The sequence below is a fragment of the Hoplias malabaricus genome, chromosome Y (assembly GCF_029633855.1).
Source record: "Hoplias malabaricus isolate fHopMal1 chromosome Y, fHopMal1.hap1, whole genome shotgun sequence".
Classification (NCBI taxonomy): Eukaryota; Metazoa; Chordata; class Actinopteri; order Characiformes; family Erythrinidae; genus Hoplias; species Hoplias malabaricus.
In genome coordinates, this window is record NC_089820.1 from 32195744 (window position 1) to 32208243 (window position 12500).

Here is a 12500-nt window from a genome sequence, read left to right on the forward strand (position 1 = left end):
CTGTCTATATCAACCGACACCTTTCTTGGGGTCTGATGAGCGTCTGCGTCGGGCGCCTTAACCCGCGCGTTCGGTTCATCCCGCAGCACCAGTTCTGCTTACCAAAAGTGGCCCACTCGGCACCGTCAATTCCATGCCCGGCTCCAAGCCTGCGAGCCGGGCCTCTTACCCATTTAAAGTTTGAGAGTAGGGCGAGGCCCGTTTCGGCCCCGCGGCCTCCAGTCATTTCTTTACCGGATAAAACTTGAAGTTTCGGCGCCGGCTATCCTGAGGGAAACTTCGGAGGGAACCAGCTACTAGATGGTTCGATTAGTCTTTCGCCCCTATACCCAGGTCGGACGACCGATTTGCACGTCAGGACCGCTGCGGGCCTCCACTCAGGGTTTCCCCTGGCTTCGCCCTGCCCAGGCATAGTTCACCATCTTTCGGGTACCACCGCGTATGCTCTGGCTCCGCTCTCCGCACGTGGGAAGAGCAGGCCGGTGGTGCGCCGCCCGCCCCCTCGGAGGGTTAGGACGGATCCCACCTCAGCCGACGCGCGCCGGCCTTCACCTTCGTTGCGCCTCCGGGGGTTCTGGTCCCTTCGACTCGCATACGCGTTAGACTCCTTGGTCCGTGTTTCAAGACGGGTCGTTCGGGGTCCGAACTTAGCCGCTGACCTTAGGCGTTCGGGTGCTGTGGGCCTGGATCGCCCCCCGCATCGCCGTAGCGGGCCTAGCCCGGGGCTGAGGACAGCCCAGCCGGCCCGCTTCGACCGAACGATCGGGGGGGGCCCCCATCCCCATCCCGGAGGAGGGGAGAACGCGGAAAGGACATTGCTCCACGGCCCCGGCGTTATCGGCGAAGTCGGAGCGAGGGGCTGTAGCGGAACGCCCGTGTCCGGGGGCCGCGTGGGGCTCCCTTCTCCGGACGGACCTACCTTCACCCTCGGGCCCTTCCAAGCCTAACCGGAGCCGGTCGCGACTCACCACCACGCGGGGAAAGTACACCGGGCGGGGCCGGACCTCCGTACGCCCGACAGGCCCGAAGTCCAGAGGCGAAGCGCAGAGCCGAAGCGGGGAGCGGTGGAGTCGGCACCCCACCCCTCTCGCCCGGATACGCTCGCACCCCCGACCGCGGAACCCGACGAGCGCGGGGCCGTCCGCCCGGCTGAATCCCCCGGGGCAGTCTTCTCGGTCCCCGTACGTTTACCTCTCAACGGTTTCACGCTCTGTTGAACTCTCTCTTCAAAGTCCTGTTTCAACTTTCCCTCACGGTACTCGGTTCGCTATCGGTCTCGTGCCGGTATTTAGCCTTAGATGGAGTTTACCACCCGCTTTGGGCTGCATTCCCAAGCAACCCGACTCCGAGAAGCCCGACCTACCCGGGCGGGAACGCGGGACTCGCTACCGGGCTTTCACCGTCTATGGGAAGAAGCCACGTTCGCGAGGACTTGGTCCCGCGTCCGCACCGAGACGGATCTTACGGACTTCCGTACGCTACATTTCCCGGCCAACCCCGGTCAGGGGAAAGTGGGATTCAGCGCTGGGCTCTTCCCTGTTCGCTCGCCGCTACTAAGGGAATCCTTGTTAGTTTCTTTTCCTCCGCTTACTGATATGCTTAAGTTCAGCGGGTCGTCTCGTCTGATCTGAGGCCGCACACAGAGGTTTCTTATGCGGGGGCGAGGGCGGAGGCGGAGGGCCGAAGGCTAGGGGCGAGGGGCGAGAGCCCGGCACGAGACCGAACTCCGCGACACCCTCCCCCCCACCCCGGCCGCTCGCCCGCCCGCTCACTCGCCCGCTCGCTGGGTTTAATCGGCACTCGCCACCCCCGCGTCCGACTGCGCGGAGCCCCGCTCGGGACTCGGGGAGAGACCGTAACGGACGTGGACCCGGACCTACTCGGCTCTCCCTCCGTTCCCTGTACGGAGCTCTCTCGCAACACGGGCCGCGTGGACTGGCTCGGAACCGAGTCTTCGTTTGGGAAGACGAAGGGCCGTTTTCAGGCCCTGCGAGCTTCCAGCCGCGGTCTCTCTCTCTCAGCGGGGGCGCGGAGACCGATCGATGGGTAAAGCGACCCTCAGACAGGCGTGGCCGCGGGATGGACCCCCGCGGCCGCAATATGCGTTCGAAATTTCGATGATCTGTGTCCTGCAATTCACATTAGTTAACGCAGATGGCTGCGTTCTTCATCGAAGCACGAGCCGAGTGATCCACCGCTAAGAGTCGTATTCGGGTTTGTGCCCGGCCCGTTACAGGCCGGGCGAAGGAAGCCATTCGAACAAGAGACAATTTTTGCCAATATATTTCAAGCCGGGTGCCTTCCACCCCCGTGCAGGGGGGGAAAGGTCATTGAACCTGGGCGTCACCACCGGACCGAGGAGTTACGGCCCGGGGGACGATCGCCCGAGTAGGTGCCCGAGACTTACGTGGTTTAGGAGACCGGGGTCTAGGCACCCGCCGTTCCCGGCGAGGCCCAGGGGTTTGGTTCGCTGCGTTACGGGTCCCGGTCTAAGGCATTCAGGCGTGCGCTCAAAGCCAAGCTCTCCACCCCGGAGGGTATGAGCGAGGCCCGGTGGTACGCTCCCAAGTCCCCGCTTAGGGGAAGGCGCTGGGTAGATCCCACCTAGTCAGGACCGGCGGGCACCGGCCGTCTCCTTTCGGGTGTTTATAAACGCATCCGGGGTTCGTGAGGCCCCTTCAACTCGCGCACCGGCCTTAGACTATTATACGGTCCGTCTCTGCGAAGCCAACATCGGGGGTATTTTGCATGCGCTCTTAAGCTCCGCTCTAACCCCGTGAGGGGAAAGAGTTTCGCCCGGCGGTACGCTCCCGTCCACCACCGCCCCCTGTGCCGGGGGGATGGGTTCAGGGAGATCCCACCGAGGCCGGCGAGCACCGGCCAACGCCCTGGGGGTGAGTAAGCCCCTTTGACTCGCGCACGCACAATCAAGCCTTCAACGATCAATGGTTTTTTGGGTTTAACTACCCGGCGGGCGGCTCCGGCGCCACTCTTCCCCCCGCGAACGGGAGGGGCGGACCGGGGTACCTATGCACCTAAGGCGGTCCTCGCATAACCCCGAGTTCCGAAGCCGGCTCGCTACGTCCACCCACCCGGAGGGGGGAGAGACTCACGTCGGCCGACGACGAAAGGTACGAGGCTTCTGCGGTCCATACCTTGAAGGTACCCGCCGGGGGGGAGGTTCGGCCTCTCGAGTCCGACTCGACAACCGGCACGGACGGCGGGCGCCGACCGCGGCCAGGTCACCGTTATTGATCCTTCCGCAGGTTCCCCTACGAAAACCTTGTTACGACTTTTACTCCCTCTAGATGTCCGGGTTCGATCGACTTCCCATCGCCCGGAGGCGACCCCCGTTCGAGGGCCGCCCCGGGGACGGTCCGAGGACCTCACCGAGGCATCCGATCGGTAGTAGCGACGGGCGGTGTGTACAAAGGGCAGGGACTTAATCGACGCGGGCTGGTGACCCGCGCCTACTTGGAATTCCTCGTTCGAGGGGAATAGTTGCAATCCCCTGTCCCCAGCGGGGAATGGCGTTCATAGGATTGCCCGCACCTCTCGGCGTAGGGTAACTTACATGTTGAACCAGCCATTGTAGCTCACGTGCGACCCCGGACTTCTAAGGGCATCACAGACCTGTTATTGCTCCATTTCTCAAGTGGCTTCTGTGCCACAAATCGCTCTAAGAAGTTTAGCCACCGACCGCTGATTCCCACCGGGCGAACCCCAACCTTCAGGCCCGCGGTAAGCGGGAGGGCACCGGGGAGGGGAGAGGGAAGGCGAAGGCGAAGGACGGACAACCCACACCCGGAGAGCGGAACGAGGTGCGGACGGCATCGGGGAGGGAACCGAACGCGAAGGGGAGAGGCCGGAGCCACCCACTCGACGCAGAACTGAACCCCCGTCAACCGCATCACCTCCCCGAACCGATCCGGGGTAGAACCGGACCCCCGCCGAAACCCCCAACACCCCCACCCCGATGGGGACCCCCCGCGAACGGGGACCTTCGGGGATAGAGTCCGACCCAGGAGAGGGGCCGTGTAACTACTTAAAGGATGGGATCTCGTTCGTTACCGGAATTGACCAGACGAATCGCTCCACGAACTACCAACGGCCATGCACCACCACCCACAGAATCGAGAAAGAGCCGTCAATCTGTCAATCCTTACCGTGTCCGGGCCGGGTTAGGTTCCCCGCGTTGAGTCAAATTAAGCCGCAAGCTCCACTCCTGGTGGTGCCCTTCCGTCAATTCCTTTAAGTTTCAGCTTTGCAACCGTACTCCCCCCAGAGCCCAAAGACTCGTGGTTTCCCGGACGCTGCCCGGCGGGTCATAGTCGTTAACCCAACGCCGCCGGATCGCGGGTCGGCATAGTTTACGGTCGGAACTACGACGGTACCTGATCGTCTTCGATCCTCCGACTTTCGTTCTTGATTAATGAAAACATTCTTGGCAAATGCCTTCGCTTTTGTCCGTCCCGCACCGGTCTACGAATTTCACCTCTCTCGGTGCGGTACGAATGCCCCCGGCCGTCCCTCTTAATCATGACCTTTGGTCCGTCAAACCCACGAAATAGGACCAAGAGAGCGGTCGGATACCCCCCCGGCTCGGGGAACCGTGCGGCGGCCAGAAAACGGCCCCGCCCGGCCGCCTCGCCGAAGAGCTCCGACTCGCCCCCCATGGGAAGGCCTTATTCCATTATTCCTAGCTCAGTCCATTCAAGGCACGCTTCGGCCTGCTTTGAGCACTCTGTTTTGTTCAAAGTAAACGCACCGGACCCTTCCGCCCCCCACGTATTCAACCGCGGCGGACGACCCAGCTAAGGGCCTCTCCGCGGAGGAAGGGAGCAGAGGACACCGGATGAGTAGGGACAAGGTCCCGCGACCTCCACCCAGAGACCCGCGGGGGGTCCCCAACCCCCCCGGAGAGGGGCAGCTTCCCACCGCGAAGTCCGGACGGGCAGAGGCCCGGCAGCCGGGACCCGTCCCCGGATCCAACTACGAGCTTTTTAACTGCAGCAACGTTAACATACGCTATTGGAGCTGGAATTACCGCGGCTGCTGGCACCAGACTTGCCCTCCAATGGGTCCTCACCCACGGACGTAGATTGAGTTCATTTCGGTCCCGAAACCTTCAAACGGGGCCTCGCACCGATATTTTTCGTCACTACCTCCCCGTGTCGGGAATGGGTAATTTGCGCGCCTGCTGCCTTCCTTGGATGTGGTAGCCGTTTCTCAGGCTCCCTCTCCGGAATCGAACCCAGATTCCCCGTTACCCGTGGTCACCACACGTAGTCCCGTAGACTACCGTCGAAAGTTGATAGGGCAGACACTCGAATGAGACGTCGCCGCCCCGAAGGGCTCTGCGATCGGCCAAAGGTTATCTAGAGTCACCAAAGCGGACCCGACCGGAGTCGGGAGGGGGTTTTTTGGTTCTGATAAATGCACGTATCCGTGGGGGGCGCCGAGGGGGGAAGGTGAACCAGTCACCGACCACCTCGAAACGGCACCCCCACTTCCAACGCTTCGTTTGCATGTATTAGCTCTGGAATTACCACAGTTATACCAAGTAACGTGTGGAGCGATCAAAGGAACCATAACTGATTTAATGAGCCATTCGCAGTTTCACTGTACCAACGCCCGTGTGTACTTAGACTTGCATGGCTTAATCTTTGAGACAAGCATATGATACTGGCAGGATCAACCAGGCCGATCCCTCTGGTACTCAAACCCGGCTTGGGGAAAGAGAGAGAGTCGGTGGTGCGTGGAACTCGACCCCCCGAAGGAGGAAGAGACGCGCACCGCGGAAAGGCTTTTCGAACGAGACCCCCCGGAGGTGGGTCTGCAATCGGGGGTTTGACTACTTGGAAAATGTACGATTCAAGGCCCGGACGGTGCAGGCTAGGGGCCGGTTCCTTCCCTCAATAGGATCCCGACCCTAAGGCACCACCGACTCGGACCTTTTAACGGACCCAAACTGCGGTGGAAATTAGACCGACGGATCGGCTAAGTCTCCCTCGGAACGATTCTGGGACAAGCGGACCCCCTGTTACGGGGGGTCCACGAGCCATGGAGGCTGGAGCACGTGGCGGGGAGGATCGTTCTAAAAGCCGGTATTATTTCGGATTAGAAGCCTGCCCCTGGTGCTCCGGGTATGCCGCATTTCGAACGGGCGTAAAGGACGTCCGTTTAAGGGAAGAGAATGGAAGAGAATTTCCTGGCCCCCTCAAAGCGCGAGGAGGTCGGCATAGGTTTTACGGTACGCCCCCCCCGGAGCCGTCTGATGTTCAGAAGACGAAGGGTTTTGCCCCCAATCTCGTAAGGTCGAGGGCTCACCACCGAACTTCCAGCCGCGGTCCTTGGTAGGACCGATACGCGGACAAGCCGCAAAATCCTGGCCCCCTCGCAGTGCGAGGAGGTCGGCAAAGGTTTTACGATTCGCCCCCCGGAGCCTACGGTTAGTTTTCTCGATTTAAGAAGACGAAGGGGGTCGGGGCCCGGGAACCGTAAACCGAGCGCCTCTTCCCCTGCGAACTTCCAGCCGCGGTCCTTGGTAGGACCGATACGCGGACAAGCCGCAAATCCTGGCCCCCTCGCAGTGCGAGGAGGTCGGCAAAGGTTTTACGATTCGCCCCCCCGGAGCCTACGGTTAGTTTTCTCGATTTAAGAAGACGAAGGGGGTCGGGGCCCGGGAACCGTAAACCGAGCGCCTCTTCCCCTGCGAACTTCCAGCCGCGGTCCGTTTAAAAAGACCGATCCGTGACACCTCTAATGCGCTCTTTGCCTCCGGCCGTTTCCAGCGCGGGGGCCCGGTGGTGCGCTCCCAAGTCCCCGCGGAGGGGAAAATCTGGGAGATCCCACATTAGACCAAGCGGAACGCCGGTCTTCGCCTCGGGGGTTTGTATGCCCCTTTCGACTCGCGCACGGGCAAGAGTTAGGTTAGGAACGGGGACAACTGCCGGCGGGCGGCCCGTCGCACCCACCCCGCAAGTGGGCAGGTGGTCGGTGGCCTGTGGACCCGCCGCTCGGATTCGTTTATAGTAGGAACCATAACGGGGTACAACCCTCATACGCTCGACCCCCTCACGCCCAGAGAAGTGTTCACCTCCCTGGGCATATATCGAACGAATCATCGGGATTGAAGGGGAGGCCACCCAAACCATCCCCTTAGCCCAGAGGGGTGCCAGTCCTCGGGCTTCGGTATTCGCATCACCGGGGTCTATGGAGGTCTCGACTTAGGTTTTGAAAACCTCCAGAGGGGGGGCCGGATTAACCACCACCCTAGCCCAGAGGGGTGCCAGTCCTCGGGCTTCGGTATTCGCATCACCGGGGTCTATGGAGGTCTCGACTTAGGTTTTGAAAACCTCCAGAGGTGGGGCCGGATTAACCACCACCCTAGCCCAGAGGGGTGCCAGTCCTCGGGCATGTCACTTCGCATCACCGGGGTTCTATGGAGGTCTCGACTTAGGTTTTAAAAACCTCCAGAGGGTGGGGGCATATCTTATCCCCACCCTAGCCCAGAGGGGTGCCAGTCCTCGGGCATGTCATTTCGCATCACCGGGGTCTACGGAGGTCTCGACTTAGGTTTTGAAAACCTCCAGAGGGTGGGGGCATATCTTATCCCCACCCTAGCCCAGAGGGGTGCCAGTCCTCGGGCTTCGGTATTCGCATCACCGGGGTCTACGGAGGTCTCGACTTAGGTTTTGAAAACCTCCAGAGGGTGGGGCCTGACTTACCACCAACCCTTAGCCCAGAGGTGTGCCACTCCTCGGGCATGGAATTCGCATCAACGGGGTCTACGGATGTCTCGACTTAGGTTTTGAACACATCCAGGGAAGCAGAGCGGACATTCCCATTATTTCAAGCCCATCGGGAAGCCACTCCTTTGGGCATAGCGTTTCGCATCGCTGTTACCCAAACTTACGTCTGATTTAATGCCTCCCTAATATCCCGACGGCACCAGGCTGAGAAACCATATGCCCACAGGATTTGAGGCGTTGGAACCTCGTTCGCATAGCCGACAACGATGAACCTCCCTCGGACTCGCTACGAGGCTTGAGGAGGGTCCTGATTTTCTTAAAATCTCAGGTGAGGGACTTAGAAAATTTTCACTTTAAAACCACAGACCTCCAGAGGAGAGACCGGGCTTATCACAACCTTAGCCCAGAGGGCGTCACTCCTCGGGCATGTCACTTCGCATCACCGGGGGTCCATGGATGTCTCGACTTAGGTTTTGAACACATCCAGAAGGGGGGGCCGGATTAACCACCACCCTTAGCCCAGAGGGGTGCCAGTCCTCGGGCTTTAAATTCGCTTCGCCGGGGTCTATGGAAGTCATTTTTTAGACCTCCAGAGGGGAGGCAACCCAAACCATCCCCTTAGCCCAGAGGTGTGCCACTCCTCGGGCTTGTGTATTCGCATCACCGGGGTCCATGGAAGTCATTTTAGACATCCAGAGGGGAGGCCACCCTAACCATCCCCTTAGCCCAGAGGGGTGCCAGTCCTCGGGCTTTAAATTCGCTTCGCCGGGGTCTATGGAAGTCATTTTTAGACCTCCAGAGGGGAGGCAACCCAAACCATCCCCTTAGCCCAGAGGTGTGCCAATCCTCGGGCTTGTGTATTCGCATCACCGGGGTCCATGGAAGTCATTTTAGACATCCAGAGGGGAGGCCACCCTAACCATCCCCTTAGCCCAGAGGGGTGCCAGTCCTCGGGCTTTAAATTCGCTTCGCCGGGGTCTATGGAAGTCATTTTTAGACCTCCAGAGGGGAGGCAACCCAAACCATCCCCTTAGCCCAGAGGTGTGCCACTCCTCGGGCTTGTGTATTCGCATCACCGGGGTCCATGGAAGTCATTTTAGACATCCAGAGAGTGGGGCCGGTCTTACCACCACCCTTAAGCCCAGAGGGCGTCACTCCTCGGGCATGAAATTCGGATTACCGGGGTCTATGGATGTCTCAACTTAGGTTTTGAACACATCCAGAGGGGAGGCCACCCAAACCATCCCCTTAGCCCGGAGGTGTGCACCTCCTCGGGCTTCAAATTCGAATCACCGGGGTCCATGGAAGTCATTTTAGACATCCAGAGAGTGGGGCCGGTCTTACCACCACTCTTAGCCCAGAGGGCGCCACTCCTCGGGCATGAAATTCGCATCACCGGGGTCCATGGAAGTCAGTTTAGACCTCCAGAGAGTGGGGCCGGTCTTACCACCACTCTTAAGCCCAGAGGGCGTCACTCCTCGGGCATGAAATTCGGATTACCGGGGTCTATGGATGTCTCAACTTAGGTTTTGAACACATCCAGAGGGGAGGCCACCCAAACCATCCCCTTAGCCCGGAGGTGTGCACCTCCTCGGGCTTGAAATTCGAATCACCGGGGTCCATGGAAGTCAGTTTAGACCTCCAGAGAGTGGGGCCGGTCTTACCACCACCCTTAAGCCCAGAGGGCGTCACTCCTCGGGCATGGAATTCGCATCAACGGGGTCTACGGATGTCTCGACTTAGGTTTTGAACACATCCAGGGAAGCAGAGCGGACATTCCCATTATTTCAAGCCCATCGGGAAGCCACTCCTTTGGGCATAGCGTTTCGCATCGCTGTTACCCAAACTTACGTCTGATTTAATGCCTCCCTAATATCCCGACGGCACCAGGCTGAGAAACCATATGCCCACAGGATTAGAGGCGTCTGAACCCCTTTCGCATAGCCGACAACGATGAACCTCCCTCGGACTCGCTACGAGGCTTGAGGAGGGTCCTGATTCTCTTAAAATCTCAGGTGAGGGACTTAGAAAATATTCACTTTAAAACCACAGACCTCCAGAGGAGAGACCGGGCTTATCACAACCTTAGCCCAGAAGGCACCACTCTTCGGGCATGTCACTTCGCATCACCGGGGTCCATGGAAGTCTCGACTTAGGTTTTGAACGCATCCAGAGGGTGGGAGCCGGACTTACCACCACCCTTAGCCCAGAGGGCGTCACTCCTCGGGCATAAAATTCGGATAACCGGGGTCCATGGAAGTCAATTTTGACCTCCAGAGAGGGGGGGGGCCTGGCTTACCACCACCCTAAGCCCAGAGGGCGTCACTCCTCGGGCATGAAATACGCTACACCGGGGTCCATGGAAGTCAGTTTAGACCTCCAGAGAGGGGGGGCCGGGCTTACCACCACCCTTAGCCCGGAGGGCACCACTCCTCGGGCTTGAAATTCGCATCACCGGGGTCCATGGAAGTCTCGACTTAGGTTTTGGAAACCTCCAGAGGGGGGGCTGCACTTACCACCACCCTAAGCCCAGAGGGCGTCACTCCTCGGGCATGAAATACGCTATACCGGGGTCCATGGAAGTCCTTTTAGACCTCCAGAGAGGGGGGGGCCGGGCTTACCACCACCCTTAGCCCAGAGGGCACCACTCCTCGGGCTTGAAATTCGCATCACCGGGGTCCATGGAAGTCTCGACTTAGGTTTTGGAAACCTCCAGAGGGGGGGCTGCACTTACCACCACCCTTAGCCCAGAGGTTCATCACTCCTCGGGCATGAAATTCGGATAACCGGGGTCCATGGAAGTCAGTTTAGACCTCCAGAGAGTGGGGCCGGGCTTACCACCACCCTAAGCCCAGAGGGCGTCACTCCTCGGGCATGAAATTCAGATAACCGGGGTCCATGGAAGTCAGTTTAGACCTCCAGAGAGTGGGGCCGGGCTTACCACCACCCTAAGCCCAGAGGGCGTCACTCCTCGGGCATGAAATTCGGATAACCGGGGTCCATGGAAGTCTCGACTTAGGTTTTGGAGACCTCCAGAGGGGGGGCCGGGCATACCACCACCCTTAGCCCAGAGGGCGTCACTCCTCGGGCATGAAATACGCTATACCGGGGTCCATGGAAGTCAGTTTTGACCTCCAGAGAGGGGGGGCCTGGCTTACCACCACCCTAGCCGAGAGGGCGTCACTCCTCGGGCATGAAATTCGCTTCACCGGGGTCCATGGAAGTCATTTTAGACCTCCAGAGAGGGGGGGCTGCACTTACCACCACCCTAGCCGAGAGGGCGTCACTCCTCGGGCATGAAATTCGGATCACCGGGGTCCATGGAAGTCAGTTTAGACCTCCAGAGAGTGGGGCCGGGCTTACCACCACCCTAAGCCCAGAGGGCGTCACTCCTCGGGCATGAAATTCGGATAACCGGGGTCCATGGAAGTCTCGACTTAGGTTTTGGAGACCTCCAGAGGGGGGGCCGGGCATACCACCACCCTTAGCCCAGAGGGCGTCACTCCTCGGGCATGAAATACGCTTAACCGGGGTCCATGGAAGTCAATCTAGACCTCCAGAGAGGGGGGGCCGGGCTTACCACCACCCTTAGCCCAGAGGTGTGCTCCTCATCGGGCATGAAATACGCTTCACCGGGGTCCATGGAAGTCATTCGAGACCTCCAGAGGGGGGGCTGGGCATACCACCACCCTTAGCCCAGAGGTGAGTCACTCCTCGGGCATCAAATTCGCATCACCGGGGTCCATGGAAGTCAGTTTAGACTTCCAGAGGGGGGGCCGAGCATACCACCACCCTTAGCCCAGAGGTGTGCTCCTCATCGGGCATCAAATTCGCATCACCGGGGTCCATGGAAGTCATTCGAGACCTCCAGAGGGGGGGGCCGAGCATACCACCACCCTTAGCCCAGAGGTGAGTCACTCCTCGGGCATCAAATTCGCATCACCGGGGTCCATGGAAGTCAGTTTAAACATCCAGAGGGGGGGGGCCGAGCATACCACCACCCTTAGCCCAGAGGTGTGCTCCTCATCGGGCATCAAATTCGCATCACCGGGGTCCATGGAAGTCAGTTTAGACCTCCAGAAAGGGGGGCCGAACCTACCACCAACCTTAGCCCAGAGGGCGTCACTCCTCGGGCTTCAAACTCCCATCGCCGGGGTCCCATGGAAGTCTCGACTTAGGTTTTGAACCGTTCCGGGGTCACCTCCAGTGAGATAACGCGGAAATCTCACTATATTCATGCCCACAGGCGAACCAGAGCCTTGGGCTTGTCATAGTTACATACGGTGTACCCAAACTTTCGTCTTTTCTAAAGGAACCCTAATGTCCTGACGGCACCGCACTGGAAACCCCCATGCCCTCTGAATTTTTACCTCTCCGAGGTGCTCCGTTTTGGGCTTGCTACCTAGGGCGAAGAGGGTCAGAAATTTTTCTAAGTCCTACTTTAAAACGTCCCACTGGGAGAACACTAGGGTTAGCACTTTGCCAAAAAATCACGGCTGAATGCAATTTTCACGCCTCGCACCCTTTGTTCGTTTAGATTTAACAAAAAAATCAACCGACCCCCCTTTTTAACAACGCTTTGCCGAATTTAGCTCACTTTTCCCGGCCTGGAATATCTCACGCTTGCCCCCCACGGTACTTACCTCCGGGGAAGACACCCCCGTCGCTGCCAACGCCCATGCCCGGCCCAGGCTCACCCGACTCGGCCTCGCTCGCTCCATCGCCCGCTCCAAACCTCCGGGGAGA

The 12500-nt window shown here is 59.5% G+C and overlaps 1 non-coding gene and 1 pseudogene across 1 annotated transcript; both read right to left on the reverse strand.

The window, feature by feature from the left end:
- Positions 1-1636, reverse strand: part of LOC136679864 (28S ribosomal RNA) — a 4634-nt pseudogene extending 2998 nt beyond the window's left edge.
- A 416-nt stretch (positions 1637-2052) lies between these two features.
- On the reverse strand, positions 2053-2206 carry LOC136679833 (5.8S ribosomal RNA). The gene has a single exon (XR_010796617.1). It is a non-coding gene; the product is annotated as a 5.8S ribosomal RNA (ribosomal RNA).
- Between the last annotated feature and the right edge of the window lie 10294 nt (positions 2207-12500).